The 18,142-nt window shown below is 51.5% G+C and overlaps 1 pseudogene; it reads right to left on the bottom strand.

The window, feature by feature from the left end:
• Positions 1-94: 94 nt before the first annotated feature.
• On the bottom strand, positions 95-16,586 carry LOC136492109 (probable inactive beta-glucosidase 14; annotated as a pseudogene).
• Between the last annotated feature and the right edge of the window lie 1,556 nt (positions 16,587-18,142).

The raw sequence follows: 18,142 nt of genomic DNA, 5'->3' as shown, positions 1-18,142 counted from the left end.
ATGCCATTCTTAAGAAAATACAGCTTCAGAAACCTTGGTAACAATATAGAATTAGTGTCTTGATTTACGCTATTTACTATAATTTATAACTTTGAATGAGGACTTCATTGCAAAAGCTTCAGAGGAGATTTATGAAAGAATGATTTGATCAACAAAATAATGAATTCATGTCTTTTCTGTATCAAATGCCATATGCAGAGGTACTGTTTCATCGAGGACTTCCATTCTTCTAGGGACAATATGTATGTATACTGGATTGTGCAAGCAATTGCTGATTACTTTGATGTGTGGATTCAATGCTTACACTTTGCATCATTCATCATTCAATGCTTACAATTTGCATCATTCATGATTTGATAAAAAAAGGCTTAGAGTTTATGACACTGGCATACATGGACATGAGGAAATTTACCAAATAATCGAATACAGACATGGACTTTGAGAATTCTGTATTTCTGTGCTAGGAAACCATATGATTAGGTGATTCTTCAGAGGCCATCTCTATCTGTTCATAGCCCTTGATAAACTTGCTGTACCATTTAGCAGACAGTTTTGGTGTTCGCTTTAGTGACTTGAAATCCACATGGCAAAGACCATACTTTACGGTGTAACCAGCGTTCCATTCGAAGGTATCCATCAAAGACCACACAAAATAATCTCTCGCATCTGCTCCTTTCCTGCACAGAAGTAGCAAAGTTTTGCTATTACCTGGCTGCGGAGCAGTTTTCATGAAAAGATAATTGAGGAATGCAACAACCTTATTGCAAAGCTCAGGTAAGTGAGGTAGTCATGAATGTAACTTGACCTTTCAGTATCAATAATTGATTCTTCTGCTGTGGTGCTGCTATTGCCCTTTTGGGCATAACCTGAAAGACCAAAAAGGGAGATCAAGAGGTCCATACAGATATTATTATGGTACCAGTGTACTACAAGTGTACTATAAATAAAGATGCATACAAGTGAATCATTGTTCTGTACAATGGCTTATGTTTTGTAGCTAATATGTATATTTTACCAAACCTAGTAAACCACCATTCTCTGTGATGTACAAAGGTATGCTTTTATATCTCTGCTCTAAATACATGACTAACGTCTCCATAGAGCTTGGAGCTGTTGGTCGCTCGGCTGCCCAGCACACGTAAGCAATAAGTTTATCAGCACACTCACTCACTATGGCTAGAGGTAGAAGAAGATATTGAGAACTAGCTCACACACAGCACAAGCCCAGCGTTGGCCAAAAGCTCTGCTTCTGGATGTGGCTAAACTGAACTGCTCTTCACTGAATTGCAGTGGGAAGCTATATATACAACTCTACCCATCTAATTCTAGTACACAGACATGCTAGACTGCCATGCTGTTACAGTGACTAGATGTGACAGCAGGGCTGACTTTAGCGCTTGCCCCTGCTGTGGCTACATTACGGCAGGGGAGCCTTTCGGTGCCTGCCCCTGCCGCGGCTACAAGTGCAGCATCAGGGGAGCCCTTTTGGTGCCTGCCCCTGCCACGCGTACAGAGGGAGAGCAGCAGATTACTTTACAATTCTTTCCCTAATCCTGCTGCTAACCCTAGAACCTCCACCATGTCGATCATCTTCTTCAAGCTCCGTGAACCGAAGACGGACGAGCGGCTTGGTGAGGACATCCACAAGTTGCCGACCAGTTTCGACGAACTCGATGACGAACAACCCTCCATCGACAGTCCCTGAGGAAGTGGAACTTGACGTCGATGTGCTTGCTTCGGTCGTGGAGAACCGGATTCTTTGCGAGGGCGATGGCGGGCTGGTTGTCCACATCAGTGCTGGTGGGTGAGCTTCCACATCGGTCAGCTTGCCTAGCAGTCGGCGCAGCCACACAGCTTGACGCGCCGCTGTGGCCACCGCCACGTACTCTGCCTCGCACGTGGACAGCGTCACCACCTTCTGTTTCAGCGACAGCCATGAGATTAGAGCCGACTCGAGGAAGACGAGCATACCAGAGGTGCTTCGCCGTCCGTCGATGTCCCCCGCCATGTCTACATCGCTGAACACAGTGAGCTGCAGCCCACTTCCGTTGGTCTTGGGAAAGACGATCACCTGATCCATCGTCCCCTTGATGTAGCGCAACCGTCGCTTCACCATGGCCCAGTGATCCTCTCGGGGATTCTCCATTAAGCGGCTGACGTAGCCCACGGCGAATGCAATGTCTGGTCTCGTGTGGACTAGGTAGCGCAGACCGCCGATGATGCTCCAGTAGAGTGTTGCATCTACCTTCGCCGCGGTACTGCCCTTCGTCAGCTTCAACCGCTCCTCCATCAGAGTCAGGCACGACTTGCACTTAGTCATGCTGCTCCGCTCCAACAGCTTTGAGGCGTACGCGCTCTGACTGAGCATGAGCGCCTCCTTTCCCTGTCTCACCTCGATGCCGAGGTAGTAGGAGAGCGCGCCTGAGATCGCTCATTCGAAAACAAGTCGCCATCTCGCGCTCGAAGCTGTCGATGTCCTCCGCACTGCGCGCCGGTGACGATCAAGTCGTCCACATACACATCGATGACGAGCTCCTCCTTCCCCCGTCGCCGTGGGTAGAGCGCGTGCTCGGTTGCGCACCGTGTGAACCCAAGCTCGCCCAACGTGGCGTCAAGCTTGGCGTTCCATGCTCGCGGGGCCTGCCACAACATGTAGATTGCCTTGCGCACTCAGAGCACCCTGTGCTCCTGCTCTCTTGATGATGAAACCCAGAGGTTGCCTGACAAAGACCGTATCCGTCAGCTCGACATTAAGGAAGGCTGGTTTTATGTCCAGGTGATGGACACGCCAATCCTTCTCTGCTACCAAAGCCAGTAGCAGTCAGATAGACTCCATGCGCGCTACCGGCGCAAAGACTTCCTCGAAGTCGATGCCCTCGCGCTGGACAAAGCCTCGGGTGACGAGACATGCCTTGTGCTTGACAATGGTGCCACGCTCAGTCCCGCTTGATCTTGTACACCCACTTCAGGCCGATCAGATGGCATCCTGGAGGTGGATCGATGAGCTCCCAAGTCTCATTTTCCTCGATCACCTTCATCTCCAGCATTGCCCATCGCCAATTTGCATCACGCTTGGCCAGTGCGAACGTGGGTGGTTCCTCAACACTGACGAGAAACAGCTCTGGGTCATTGAGCAGCCGACTCGCTAGGCCTGAGGACCCTGTGCCACCGATGATGTCGTCCAGCTTGCGGAACTGCACATCCTCACTGTCGTGGAAGGCATCCACGAACTCGATGATTTTGCTTGGAGGTGAGCCAAACTCGATCGGCATCGATGGAGTCCCCTGTTTCGCCGGAGTGGTCGGCACAGCACTTGGAGTGCTCGGCACCCCGTCTGCAGTGCTTGGCACTATTCTTGGACTGCTCGTCACCACTCATGGAATGGTTGGCACCACTGCAGGAGTGCTCGGCACCAGTCTTAGAGTGGTCGGCACCACTACAAGACCTCTCGGCTCCGCTACGGGAGCATTCGGCACTCGTCCTGCAGTGGTCGGCTCCACTGCAGGATCGCTCGGCACCACTGCTAGAGTGCTCGGCACCACTCCTGGAGTGCTCAGCACCGCCCTAGGAGTGCTCGGCTCTGTTGCTGTAGTGGTTGGCACCTCCTCTCCAGCGTCTCCACCATCGTGGATGACCAAGTGCTCGACGACGAAGGTGCTGGTGAAGCCGCCAGCTTCCCCCATGCCCAGACTGTCCCAGTCCTAGGCCGCCTTCTCGTCGAACACGACGTCGCGCGAGACAACCATCTTACCTCCACATGGGTTGTAGAGCCGGTACGCCTTGGTGCCCTCCTCATAGCCCAGGAGCACCATCGGCGTGCTCCTGTCTTCCAGCTTGCCGAGGTGAGGCTTGGTGTTCTTCACATGGCCGACGCAGCCAAATGTCCTAAGGAAGGACACATTCGGCTTGCGTCTATGCCAAGCCTCGAACGACGTCTTGCCCTTCAGGGCCTTGGTGGGCGCGCGGTTGAGGATGAACACCGCCGTGGTCATCGCCTCTCCCTAGAACTTTGCTAGCATGCTTTTGGCCTTCATCATGGATCGAGTCATGCCAACCACCGTCTGGTTCCACCGCTCCACAATGCCATTCTGTTGTGGTGAGTACGGCGTGGTGTGGTGTCACACCACACCCTGATCCGCGCAGTACGCAGCGAACTCCACCGAAGTGAATTCGCCATCGCGATCAGTCTACAGCACGCACAACTTCTTGCCGCTCTCTGCCTCCACGCGCGCCTTGAACTTCTTGACCGCTTTTGCTGCCTCAGTCTTGCTGGTCAGAAGCTGCAGCCACATGAACCGGCTGCAGTCATCCACTAGCAAGATGAAGTACTTACGTCCACCGTGCGTCGTCGGCGTGATTGGCCCGCAAAGGTCACCATAGACCAGCTCGAGGGCCTCTGCCGCGCGGTACTTCGCCGTCTTCGGGAACGACAACCTTCTTTGCTTCCCGACTAGGCAGCTGTCACACAGCTCGCCTACGTGCTCGATATGAGGCAACCCAGTCACCATCTTCTCCAGCCGACCAAGAGCGTCGAAGCTAAGATGGCTATACCGGCATGCCACAGCCACGACTCCTCCGTGTGCCGTGCAGCCAAGCAGATGGGCTGCTCCACCTTCAAGTCGAGCAGGTACAACCAGTTTCGGGACCTCTTCATCTTGGCAAGAAGCCGCTACTCCCGGTCCTTGATCCCGAGGACACCGTCCTTGATCACTACCTCGTTGTCGCGCTCATCGAGCTGGCCAATGCTGATGATGCTTGAACGCAGCTACGGGATATAATATACATCCATTAGCGCACGGTGCTCGTCGTTCTGGCACCTGAAGATGATGGTGCCGCACCCTCGGATCGCCACCCTTGAGCCATCCCCGAACTTCACCATGCAGATCACGTTGTCGTCGAGCTCAGAGAAGGCTTCCTTGGAGCCCATCATGTGGTTGTTGGCACCGGAGTCTAGGTACCACCGCTGCTCCTGCTCGTCGCCCACACGTCCGAGGTGGACTTAGGCATGCGGTTCATCGAGGTTGACAGCCTTCAGAGCCTTGCCGTGCCCTTCCACCGTCATCACCTCTCCCTTCTCCTTGGCCTCAACGTCGTGCAGTGCGCAGAACGTCGCCATCAGGAGAGTGGCCTCATCATCCTCATTAGCCTGCGCTAAATGAGCCTCAGCCTTCTTCTCCTGCTTGCGATTTGGGTACTCCTTTGCCTAATGGCCCGTCTTCCCGTAGCGCCAGCAGGCGTTGGGGTCGATCTTCTTCTTCTTCTTCGAAGAAGCCTTGCCGTGGCGCTTGCCATCGCCACCGCGGCTGGAGGAGGCTTCCCCGGACTTCTTCTCCTTCATCCGGGCAGCCCACTCCTCCTCTGTCAGCAGTAGCTTGGTGTTGTCCGTCGTTGCTATGGCCTGCTCTATGCGCTTGTCCACCGCGTGCAGATGGCCTGTCACATCCTCAATAGTGAGGGTGGACAAGTCCAGCATCGTCTCTATGGAGAGAGCGATCTAGATGTACTTCACCGGCACGGAGTGGAGGTACTTGGAGACCGTCTCTTCTTCGTCGATGGTGACGTTGTGGCTCCTCAGCTTGCTGATGAGCGACTGCAGGCAGAGGAAGAAGTCCTCCACTGACTCACCATCCTTGAACTTGAGGTTGGCGTACTCCTGCTTCAGCAGCTGGGCCGTCGCCTTCTTTGCGCAGTCGGAGCCGATGCACATCGCCGCAATGGCCTCCCACGCCTCCTTAGCAGAGTTCTTCACCTCCAACGGCTCTTTGTACTCCACTGGCACAGTAGCGATGATAGCCTCCAACGCTGACATGTCGTCTTCTTCGTTGTCGGTGCCCTTGTCAATGGCATTCCAGAGCCGTCGGGCTCTGAGCTTGACCTTCATGGTCACCGCCCACTCGCCATAGTTGGTGCGAGTCAGTGTCGGCCAACTGGTGCCGCTGACCTCCTGCACCGTGCGCACGACGACCTCCTGTCGTGGCTGGGCAGCCACAGCAGCGCTGCTGCTATCGCCCATCTTCGAACTATCCATTATCGCCAGCGGTTAGTCCGGCGACGGCGCTTGTACGGTTTTGATACCACTTGTTGGTCCCTCGGCTGCCTTGCACAGGTAAGCAGTAAGCTTACCAGCACACTCACTCACTATGGCTAGAGGTAGAAGAAGATATTAAGAACAACTCACACACACACAACACAAGCCTAGCGTTGGCCGAAAGCTATATGTACAACTCTACCCATCTAATCCTAGTACACAGACATGCTAGGCTGTCATGTTGCTACAATGACTAGATGTGACAGCAGGGTTGACTTTGACGCCTGCCTCTGCTGTGGCTATAGTGCGGCAGGGGAGTCATTTCGGCGCCTGTCCCTGCCGCACGTATAGAGGGGAGCAGCAGATTACTTTACAGAAACCACATAGCTGTTTGCTGGTGTCTGTGATATTAATTTAGCAGTGTTAGGTTGTGCAAAATCAATTTTGAAATAGGATTCTTGATGAATAGAATAATGCAATGTACAATGCAGACTTTTACCGGTTTTCCAATGGGTATCCCATTTCGTTCTGATGATTCAGAAACTAAAGCTTCACAAGTGTAGAGGTCCAAGTCACATAGAGAATATATGCAATCCTTGACGTAGAATGTTTCGTAGTGATTTACTCCGATGAAGTCAATTTGTTTTTTCAGTAGTTGCTTCTCTCCTTCTGTGAATTTCGGCAAGTTTGGACATAAGATTTGGCGCATTTGGTGTGGATAGTCACCAAATAACAAGGGATCCAGGAACCTGTTTTCGCATATATCATCAAGTGAGCATTCAGTCGCAAGTCAGTTCCAATAGTAAAATACTAGTACGATGGAAGGTTACTAAGTCAACGGATACCATTGATCTTCGAAAGACCGAGCTCGGCTTATTGCCAAGTGGTCCTCTGTGATATTCCTCAGTGGTTCATACCATTTCATATGTAGTGAAATTCCAACAGAGCCACCTTGCTTGGCCTGAGAAGGATGGAGAACAAGGAAAACAACTTATACAATTTCCATGAGGATTTAAGAGCAAGCACATGGTTAGTCCCCACTCCCTTTTGATCCAAATGTGTCTGTTGTACCATGTAATTATTTCTGTAGATGTTGACCGTCTTTGCATGAGCTAATATCATGTTATGCGCTGCAATGTAGGGCTCAGTTGATGAATTCCCAGAATCGCATTTCCCACACTACCGGAAACGTCAAATTTGCGAGTGTTCATAGGTTTGCCGAGTGTTTTCCCTTGGACACTCGGCGAAAAAGTTCTTTGCCGAGTGCTGCGCTAAAAACACTCGGCAAAGAGGAGGTTTGCCGAGTGTAAAAAAAAAAACACTCGGCAAAGAGAGGGTTTGCCGAGTGTTTTATTTTTTATACTCGGCAAAGAAATTAAACATTTTTTCTGGGAAAAAATAAGAAGAAAAAAAATGAAAAAAACTTTGCCGAGTGCTCAGATTAGGACACTTGGCAAATAAAAAAACTAACTTAATTAACGCCGCGCCCGTGCCCTCTCTCCTCCTCCCTCGCCAGAACCGCTCGCGCCCTCTCTCTTCTCCTCCGTGCACTCTCTCCTCCTCCCTCGCCAGAACCGTCCGCGCCCTCTCTCTCCTCCTCCGCGCCCTCTCTTTCCTCCTCCCTCCCCAGAACCGCCCCCCCCTCTCTCTCCTCCTCCCTCGCCAGAACCGCCCGCGCCCTCTCTCTCCTCCCCCCTCCCCAGAACCGCCCACGCCCTCTCTCTCCTCCTCCCTCCCGGCGGATCTTCGGCGCCGCCGAGCCTGTGCCCTCTCTCCTCTCTCTCTCGGGATGGAGGCGGCAGCCGGCGAGCGGGGCAGAGGTCTGCTCCGGCGTCGCTCCGACGGTGGATCTGGCGTGCCCCAGCGAGGAGCAGCCCGGATCCGGCAGGCGCGAGCGAGGTGGCGGCGCACCTCCACCGGCGTCGGGCCGGCGATGTGGCGCTCCTCCACCTCAGCTGTACGTCATCTCCGGCGCGCCCTCTCTCCTCTCTCCCTCCGACGAGTTCCATCCGGCCTGGCAGCGTGGATCCGGCGAGCTCCACCACCTCGAGCTCTAGATCCGGCGGGCGGGTGGCGGATCTGGCGAGCTCCGCCACCTTGAGCTCCAGATCCGGTGCACCCCAGGCGGCGGAGGGGATGGCGGCGCGGATGGTGGTGGCGGCGGCGATGCTGGTGGTGCGGGCGTGGTGTCGGCGTGTCTTTTTTTTTTATTTTTTTTGGAAAAAAAGTTTGCCGAGTGTTTTTTGGGCACTCGGCAAGTGCCCGACAAAAAACACTCAGCAAACGTTTGCCGATACAGGGTTTGCCGAGTGTTTTTTGAACTCTGCCGAGTGCCCCTGGCACTCGGCAAACCTCGTGTATCCGGTAGTGCCATATGGCTCGGAACAGTGGTTGGGTGGAAATACCCCGACGAAGTATGCGAACTTTACCATAATATTTGGCTCATTGAATGTAACCCAGTGCTTTACTCGGTCACCAAACATCTTGAAGCAAAGCTCAGCAAAGTAGGTGAAGTCGTCCCTGAACAGAAATGCAGAAACAACCACATATGAGCTTACTGCGTCTTCGTAGATAAAGCTATAATATGGGCTTACTGAATCTCTGGGCTCAACCAGGAGCCATATCATTCTTGGAGTTCCTGGGGTATGTCATAGTGGTTGATCGTCACAAATGGCTGTATCCCTGCTCCAAGCGTATCAAATGCCAGGCCCAGATGAAAGAGACTGAACTGAAAGGCTTGCTTGTTTTGCAGGGTGGCATTTGTGGAGGGAGGTAGCTGGCCACATCTCTTATTATCAAACCGGGAGAGTTTGGCCAGCTCTCAGACCATCCACGTCACCCTGATTAATTCAGCCGTTGGATTCTTAGATCAACGGTCCTGGTTGCTCCCGCCGTCTTCTACAACGCCCGTCTTGGAATATCTACTCCCACCGCGTCCGTTGCCACTTGAAGCCTCCCGTCGTACCGTCTCCCTCGACCTCTCCGCGACGCTCGGTGCCCCCTCTTCCAGCCCTTCCTCTCTCCCTCCCGACACGGCGACGCCCTCCTCCTCCTCCTCCTCCTCCTCCTCCTCCTCCCCTCGCGTCACCGCATGCCGGGCGGGTCAACGCTGCCGCCTCACCGCGCGAGCCCCTGCCGGAACTGCAGCGCGATGCCGCGACGGTGGCCGACCCTCCGCGCGGCCGCCGCCATGCTCCTCCTCCTCCTCCTCCTCCTCCTCCTCCAACACCACCACCACCACCACCAAGTTGCTTCCTCCTCGCGACGCAAGGCAGCGGGTCGCGCGGCCTAGGGTTTGGCCCCTCCGTCGCCGGTCGTCCCCACGGCCGCACGGGCAGCCAGCTGAGGCCCTGACGCGACGGCCGGCTCTGGCGGCAGAGGGACCTCCGTGCTGGCCGTCGATGACGCCGGGGAGGTCATGTCAGCAAACTCGGTGGTGGATTTGAAGCGGCCGCTCGCGAAGCTGGAGCACGGCGTGGACCTCGCGCCGGCAACGGAGGCTGTGGATCTGCGCCGAGCAGGCGGATCCAGCGTGAGGCCTCCCCGTCTCCACTGGATCCGGCTGCATGGGCTCCACCGATGGCCGGCAAGGTAGAAAAGGAGATAAAGGGGATTTTTGCTCAGCCCCCTTCCCACACTGCCTGAATTTGCTCAGCCCTCAAATAAAACCTTGTCCTATTTTCATGGATAATGATCTCTGTTAGTTTCACATGTCTAAATTCAATCCTAGACTGATCCTATTGTGCGCCTTTAATTATATGCCGTCACCAGTAGGAGGTGTTTCCAAAGCCTGTGCTTTTAGCGTCAGCTTCTCATATAAGAGCTGGTGCTGGCCTGAACTTCTTGTGTGTTCATATGTGGATCATGTGCTGCATAGGTGAGTTCTATCTCTCATAGGTGTGTTCATATGTGGATCATGTGATTTTATGAAAAGATAAGTGGTAGATCAACTCGCCAGATAACATTGTGGCACCATCAAGAATTATCTCTATATTTTTTTGGAGTACCACTAAGCTAATATTAGTTGCTATGCCGTTTGTATGTATATAAGTTGCAGCAGCAATGTAGTGCCTCATGGTTTGCTTTGCTTTGTAATAATAGCTTCTAAAAATCGATCAGCTTAGCGATATAGGCTTATGCCTTGCTGCCTGTGGTGCCTTTTAGCAAAGTGATCGCCTTATCGATTTAGGTCTACATCTTACTGCCTATATTTTACAGGAAATAACTGCTTCTTTGTACGCCTAATCTGGCTAGCCAGCATTAGATGCAACCAAAAAAGATGTTTGACTCAATATAGAATCATGATGAGAGTCCTTGCTATAGGCTCATGTCATTTGCAGTGATTGTGTGTTGACGCTGGTTGAGTCATTATCAAGGTACACTTTGTCAAGCTATATTTTTTCCTGTTTTTTAGTGCACTGGCATTTATATTGTCTTTTGTTGTTCAAAATGTAAACATTCGTTTTCTCTTTACGACAATTCTATTCATAAGATCGGTATGTGATGTCTCTGTTTGCCTCATGCAGTTAATTGTCTTAGGTAAACTCACAGAATTTAGGAGAGGAGTTCTCTAGCTTTTAGAAAATCTGCCAGTTGATGTTGATGCTCAGATTAATCTTTTTGAGGTAATGCTATATCATTATTTACAGTAGTACACACAAGATTTCGAGAGTCAAATCAGCTCTGCCTTTTTTCATTGTTTTTTGGATATTTAGTGTGACATGGGATTGTCCTTTCCCCCGAGCAATTTTTCTCTGTGTGTAGCTTGCAGAGAGTGAAGCTTATTGGTTGATCATGGACGTTGTAAAAAAAAACATTTAGTTGCCTCTTTTTTTTCTTCCACATTTGTATGTACCTTTATTCTGTTTTTTATTCAATGTGTTCCAAATATTCGCTTGACTTCACTTATCTAGAAGCTAACTTCCTTTGCAGGTTCCAAGGCTCAAGACCTATTATGACTATGCGAAAAAGAGGTTGAGTATTGCAGAGAAAATGGGTTTGATCCCATCCAGCCCCACACAGGTATGCAAATTTTTACAGCAATCGTGTCAGATTACATGATTATTGTTCATGATGAAGATTAGACGCGCCATGGGTTCTAACATAATCTGTATGACCTTCAATTTTATATGCCAGACCTAGGCGCGTGATTTGCCGGCGCGCGCGATGGCACGCGTGTTGGACTAGTTTATAATAACAGAACAAAGAATTCATACCTTTTCCTAGCAGGCCATTGTAGAATTTAACGCCTTCCATATTAACACCTCCGAAGCGACCCTCTGACCAGGGATATTTGAAAGGTATAAGCATATAATTTTTGTTATACACTGGTACTATGGAAGGATTCCGTGTGTGTTGTCGAGCTGGGAGAGATTCTGAGAATGAGATCACTTGGAAGTATTCTCGACCAAGACAATGAGAATCTGTAGGAGTCGAGGCCAAGCGAATGCATCATTTCTATGTCCTCCTGCCAGTGTGACTTTGAATGAGATTCTATTTTTTGGAGGGTACGGCCGGCCTCTTCATCTTACTGATTTATGCAGGGTTAAAAAAAATGCATGAGCACTGATAAAAATATCTGCATGTTTGTAAGATGCTTACCTTGTATCGATGATAATGGTCAACGGCCATGTCGCCATTGCTTCCATCGATAATCCATCCTGATTTTTGGTTAATAGCCAAGACTAAGGGCTTCTTTGGCACGGCTTATGCCGGCTTCGGCTTCATCTATTTTACGCAAATCGAGGCACTGTAGCGTGAATCCGTTTTGTAAGCCAGGGTTAAAATGACTAGAAGCCGGGAAAAGCCAGTTTTTCTGGCTTCACCGGCTTTGGCTTCACCGGTGAAGCCATTTTGGATGAGCCGTGCCAAAGGGGCTTAAGACATGCAACAAAATCAAGCGACGTCTGTGATTTTCAAAGCGCACGTTTATAGCGGGGACAGGCACCTCCTGAATCGAGTCTAGCAGCAGTGATTTTGGTTGGGTTTCAGGATTTCAGCACAAAATGGTCCTAGTTGGGTGAGACCCATCTGGTCAGCTTCTCGTTACCTCCCAAAAACGCATGGGCGACGTCCGTCACGTGCGGCGAGTGGGTGGTCGGCATGGGTCATGACTACGCACGCGGTGAGCGGGGTGGCAAGCGTGGTGCTGCGGTTGCGTAGGCGGGCGGCGACGGGTGTGCGGCAGCTGCGGCCAGCGCAACTGCACATGCGGGCGTCGCAGGCTAGAGTTCCGTGGTGCTGGCGCGGGCCTAGTGCACGCCGCGGTGGTGCTGGCTCGACTACGGCTTGCGATGGCCGAGGCCAGAGCCCGTCGTGGCTTCGCAGCAAGACGTGGCGGCGGCAGCGGTGGTGGCCGTGAGTCGGTCGCGTTCCTTGCCGGAGGCGGTGGTTGCCGCGTGCCAGGCCGGCGGCGGTGCTCGCGTATCACAATTCACAAACCGGCAACCTGCAGTGCAGGGAGCGACTGCAGCACATTGCGGCCGCCCCTTGGTGACCTCGTCGTGCAGTACTCGCTCACGTAGCTCAAGGGATCGGGAACTGGCAGCCCAGGGAGCGACGACAACGACGGGACGTCGCGATCCGACGCGCGGTGTCCTGGTGTCGTGAGCTTAGATGAAGATCGGATCGTATCTATGCCACCCGCCCCTGTGTAGTAACTTGGTGCAAGCAGATCGGATCGTACGACCGCACGAGGCGGGCTGGGTGACTCCGCCGGCGACGCTGCGGCGGCAGAGGATTTTGACGTCGGCTCCCCCTACGCAACCCTCCTGTCTCTCTCCCGCTCGGGCTTATAAGGGCCCTGTGCGCAGTTGCCCGGCCTTGGTGGGACGGGACGTGGGTTTGGGACTTGGAGAAGCCAATTTTGACGGCGACAGCGGAAGCTTCGAGGACGAAGTTGTAGGATGAGAAGAAGAAGGCAAAGTGTAAGGTAGCAACGGTGCAGTTCTTTCTTCGGCTGACTCCAAGGAGGGAGCCCGCCTAACTAATGAGTTGCCTCAGCTAGAACTGCCGCGGTTTGGGCAACGCTGCGACAGTGAAGGAGCCTCGCGAGCTCGTGAAGAAAGTTGCCCCTACCGTGCTCTACATAGTGGAAACACCAGTTGATCGAGCATGCGTGGAAGGTTTGAAAGGTACCCTAGGTTTCGACAATGCTTTCGCCGTAAGTACACCACTACAATAAAACTTAACCGAGGGGTTTTGCAAAGGGGCTCGAAGGAGGGTAGGTATTTGAACCGCCTCGGTTAATGCTTAGGATTAACCGAGGCGGTCATTTTTTATTAACCGAGGCGGTTACAATCAACCGCCTCGCAAAATCGATTTACGGAGGCCTTATATGAGGTCCACCTCCAAAAATACCCTCATTTTTGGAAGGTCCGCCTCGGTTAGTATTCCCGAGCCTACTCCCTCTCCATCTTAGCCCATCTTGGCCCAACAACAACGTTACAGTATATATATACACGAGATGAAACCCTAGCCCACTCCCTCACTCATCTCTCTCTCACACACAACGCCCGAGCTCCGAGTGGCGCCTCTCCCTCTCAGCGGCGTCTATCCCACTCCTTCTCAGCGGCGTCTCTCCCTCCCTCTCCCTTTCCCTCCCTCTCCCGTGCCTCCCACTCCCTCTCCGTCTCCCTCACCCAAGCGGATCTGGAGGCCGGGCGTAGGAGTTCGCGGGTGCGGCGGCCACGGGGGCACGGCGTCCCGACGGCACGGTCTCGTGGGCGCAGCTACCCGGCCTCGCCCCTCCTCCGCGACGGCGTCCCTCATCCCCATGCCCTTCGATCTCCTCTGCGACGGTGCCGGTGGTGGAGCAGCGAGCGGATCTGGTGGTGGAGCAGCCGGATTTGGCAACGGTGGCGCTCCCTCCCCCTCGAGCTCGCTTGGCGCACGGGGAGGCCGGATCCAGCCCCGGCGCAGGGCGATCTAGCGAAGGTGGCGCATGGGGAGGCCGGATCCGTCCGCGACGCGGGCGGATCCTGCGACGGTGGAGCTCCCTCTCCCTCGAACTCGGCCGGCACATGGGGAGGCCGGATCCGGCCCCGGCGAGGGCGGATCCGACGATGGTGGCGCACGGAAAGCCCAGATCCAGGCCCAGTTAGGGCTGGGTTGCGGGCTTTTTTTTTCTTTTTTATGTGATTAATCGAGGCGGGCATTTGGACCGCCTCGGTTAAGGTTTGATTTATCGCGACCTTTTGACCGAGGCGGATGGGATGCCCGCCTCGGTTAATCTATTTTGCCCGCCTCCAATAAAATTCCTGTAGTAGTGGTAGTTCAGGGCGCAGTGGTGCCCTTGGCATTTTTTGGAAGAATAATACCAGGGTTGAATTGTTACCTTACTCTCAGTATCACATTGATACTATCATTACAGAGAGTGGGGGTGAGACATGGCGTTTGACGTGTGTCTATGGTGAGGCGCACTATGCGGAACGCCACAAGACATGGGAGATGTTGAAGTTCATCAAGGCTTCTTATCTTCCATTGTTGTGCATCAGTGATTTCAATTAAGTACTCCTCCAGTCGGAACATGATGGAGTGCAGGAGCGAAGCCATAGCCAGATCGCTGGTTTTTGAGAGATGGTGGATGTTTGCGGACCGGTGGACTTTGGGTTCGAAGGACGTAGACAGACTTATGAGAAGAAGGCAGTTGGTGGCTCTTACTGCTGTGTTCGGCTGGATCGGGCGCTGGCGTGTGCTGACTGGAGCGCTCGGTTTCTGCTGGCGCATGTACGTCACCTTACTACATCGGCGGCATCGGATCATGGTCCGATTGAACTTTGATGGGATTCCGATATGAGCTAATTTGGGAGAGACATGCGGATTTTCGGGGTGTGCTTGCACAATCGTGGGAGAATCAGCCGCGTGCAACGACTATGGAGGGTTTGCATAGGAAGCTTGGGGCTGTGTCGAATTTCTTGAGGGGCTGGGATAACCAATCTTTTGGCAGTGTGACGCGGGAGCTCAAGAAATTGAACGCAAAGCTCGAGCACCTTCGCTCTGAGCCCATACGGACAGGTCCTTCCCATGAGGAGATCAAGATAGTGGACAGGATCATGGAGCTAAATTATAGAAAAGAGATCATGTGAAACAGCACTCATAGATCACTTGGCTTACTGAAGGCAATAGGAACAGAAAGTTCTTTCATTTGAGAGCCAACCAACAGAAGAAGCGAAACCGAATTAGCAAGTTAAAATAGGACGATGGAAGCTTGCTGAGGTTGAGGAGGAGATGGCTACCCTCACGACGACGTTCTATAGGAATTTGTACACGTTGGAGGGGACAGAAGATATGTATTAGCTGCTGAATACGGTGCCTGTTAAAGTCACCGGGGATATGAATGATGTGCTCCTTAAACCTTTTAGCACTGATGAAATTAAGTCTGCATTGTTTTAGATGTTTCCGACCACGGCACCAGGACCTGATGGATTCCCGGCACATTTTTTCTAGCACCATTGGAATAACCGTGGGGAGGAAGTGGCTACGGTGGTGCTACGGGTTTTGAACGGTGAGCATGATCCGGCCTTGATTAATGATACCAGAGGAACTTGGACAATTCTGGCCGATCAACCTATGTAACGTGGTTTACCAAATTGCATCAAAGACTGTGTCAAACAGGTTGCAATGCATTTTGCCTGAGATTATCTCCGAGGAACAATCAGCCTTTGTGCCAAGCCGGTTGATTATGGATAATATCGTTACAGCTTATGAGTACCTGCACTTTATGAAGAAGAAGAGGGCGCGAGAAAATAGATTTTGTGCTCTGAAGCTGTCCATGAAGAAGGCATGTGACAGATTGGAGTGGGACTCCTTGCAGAAAATTACGATCAAGCTGGGATTTCACACGCCATGGGTAGAGATGATTATGAGGCTGATTAGTTCAGTATCGTTCTCAGTGTTGTTCAATGGCCAGAAGATGGACATCTTTAAGCCGTACAGAGGCATCCGTCAAGGGGATCCAATTTCCCCCTATCTCTTCTTGTTGGCAGCAGAGGGCCTTTCGTGCCTCTTAAATTCAAGAATTCAGTTATCAGATCTCATGGGTATAAGGGTGGCTCCGTCTATCGGCTCCGATAGTGAGTCATCTACTCTTTGCGGACGACAGCCTGCTGCTTTTTAGGCGGGCGAATAGGGAGAATGTGGAGGTTGTGAGGGATGTTACGATGGGTACTGTAGCACTTTTTTGAAATTTGGCCTGGCAACTAAACACGGGCAAAACAAAAATTGAAAGGTTTAGGGGGAGAGCTACAGTTCATTGAGTAATAAATAAGTAGTGAAAGGGGAAACGGTAGACGGTGACTGAGACACAAATACACAAGGCCATAGCAGAGCGACTAGCCGGTCAAGGAACCTTGGCTAGTTGGCTTCCTCCACCCCCAGTTTGCAAGTTAATTATAATGAAAAAAATGATGACGGCACGCAGCTTAATCGAGTCAATAAACAATGCAGACTACATGCGGGCGCCGAAGAGGAAGGACGGCGGGAAGTCGCTGCGCCTGAGCCCGGTGACGGAGGAGTAGAGGAGGGGAAAGAGGAGGACGAAGAAGAAGAGACGCGCCATGACGGCGGGCAGCCTAAGGCGTGATTGGTAGCTCGTATCAACCCGACACAACATCATTTGGTTTTTGCTGTGTTTGGTAGCCTGAAGTAGCACCTGGGCCTGTCTCGTCCGGTGCAATGCAACAGTGCTGCTGCAACCTGGCTGCCTACCTAGATATATACGAAGAAAACCTACGTTTCTATCGAGCCCCCAGGCCGCGTGTTGGAAGGCTGTGCCTGTGCGGACCACCGAGACTGGCGCTGGTGTTGTGCAGCGTGGGTTGTTAGGCTGTGCGGACTTGAGAGCAGACGTACATACAGACTCCAATCACCATCGGCCAGGGACTCAGGACCAAGCGGCGGCGGGCACTGAAGAAGGGCGGCGGCGGGCTGAAGAGAAGCGATACCGAAGAGCTGAGCTATTCTGTTGTGGGTCCGGCCGGCGGCAATTCGGAGGTTGGGCAAGGTGACATCGGCAGTGGGATAGTGTTGTCAAAGGTTGGTATGTGATGCGGCGCGGCTCGCCGTTACGCCGTCCGTACGTCCTAGTCACACGACCAACAATGCACTTATGCACTGCGCCCGGTCGCGGGGGTATAAACCCCGTTAACCGAAATTCGAACCCAGATCCGAATTCAAAATAGCCGAACTCAAAGTACCTGATTGCTGCTTCGGATAGTAAGGGGGTGTTTGGGACTGCTCCACAAACTCTGCTCCATAAACTCTACTGTGGAGCAGCTCCACAAAAAACTGGAGTTTGTGGAGTACCCCTTTAGGTGCTCTCACAACTCCACTATTTTTCCTGGAGCAGAGTACGTGGAGCTAAAACCGTTTGGCTAAAAAACGTGGAGCGGAGCTGAAAAACGTGGAGCGGAGCAGTCCCAAACACGCCCTAAGTTTAAAAACTCGACTTTAGTTCGTCTAATTCGGGTATTACGTCGTAGTACCTGTTTTACCCAAAATAGTACTCACTCCATTCAAAATTATAAGTCATTCAAATTTGTTGGAAAGTCAAAATATATCAAGTTTGACCAAAATTATAGAAAAAATTATAAAGATTTATGACATTAAATAGGTCTACAATAAAAATATAATTTATGAAAAAATCTAATGATACTTAGTTGGTATCATAAATATTATTATTTTATTATATTATATGAATTTGGTCAAATTTGATATGTTTTGGCTGTCCAAGAAAATTAGGATGACTTATGATTTGCAATTGAAGGAGTAGAAGCTTATATGTACTATATGTGATTTGATTAAAACTGCATTTTCTAATATTAATTAAGTGTGACGTCATTGGGACACATTTATCTATGTGTTTAATGCTCGTGTTTTTTGTTCTAAAATACTACTAAGAGCTATTGTTTATATTGCTTTGACTTCTATAGTTCTACTTCTTCTAAATATTTATATGCTTTTGTTGATTTCAGTTAGTTTGGGAATACTCGAATCCGGACCCAAAATTTCAGTTACCGAAATATCGGGTACTATTTTGTCAAGACAATGCAAATTTCAAGTATCAAATTTGAAAAACAAAATATCTTACTATTATTAATTAGAGGCTCTAACGGA

This window comes from Miscanthus floridulus, chromosome 11, assembly GCF_019320115.1.
Source record: "Miscanthus floridulus cultivar M001 chromosome 11, ASM1932011v1, whole genome shotgun sequence".
In the NCBI taxonomy this organism is placed as follows: domain Eukaryota; kingdom Viridiplantae; phylum Streptophyta; class Magnoliopsida; order Poales; family Poaceae; genus Miscanthus; species Miscanthus floridulus.
The sequence above is the reverse complement of the archived record's forward strand: the minus strand, read 5'-3'. Positions and strand labels throughout refer to the sequence as shown.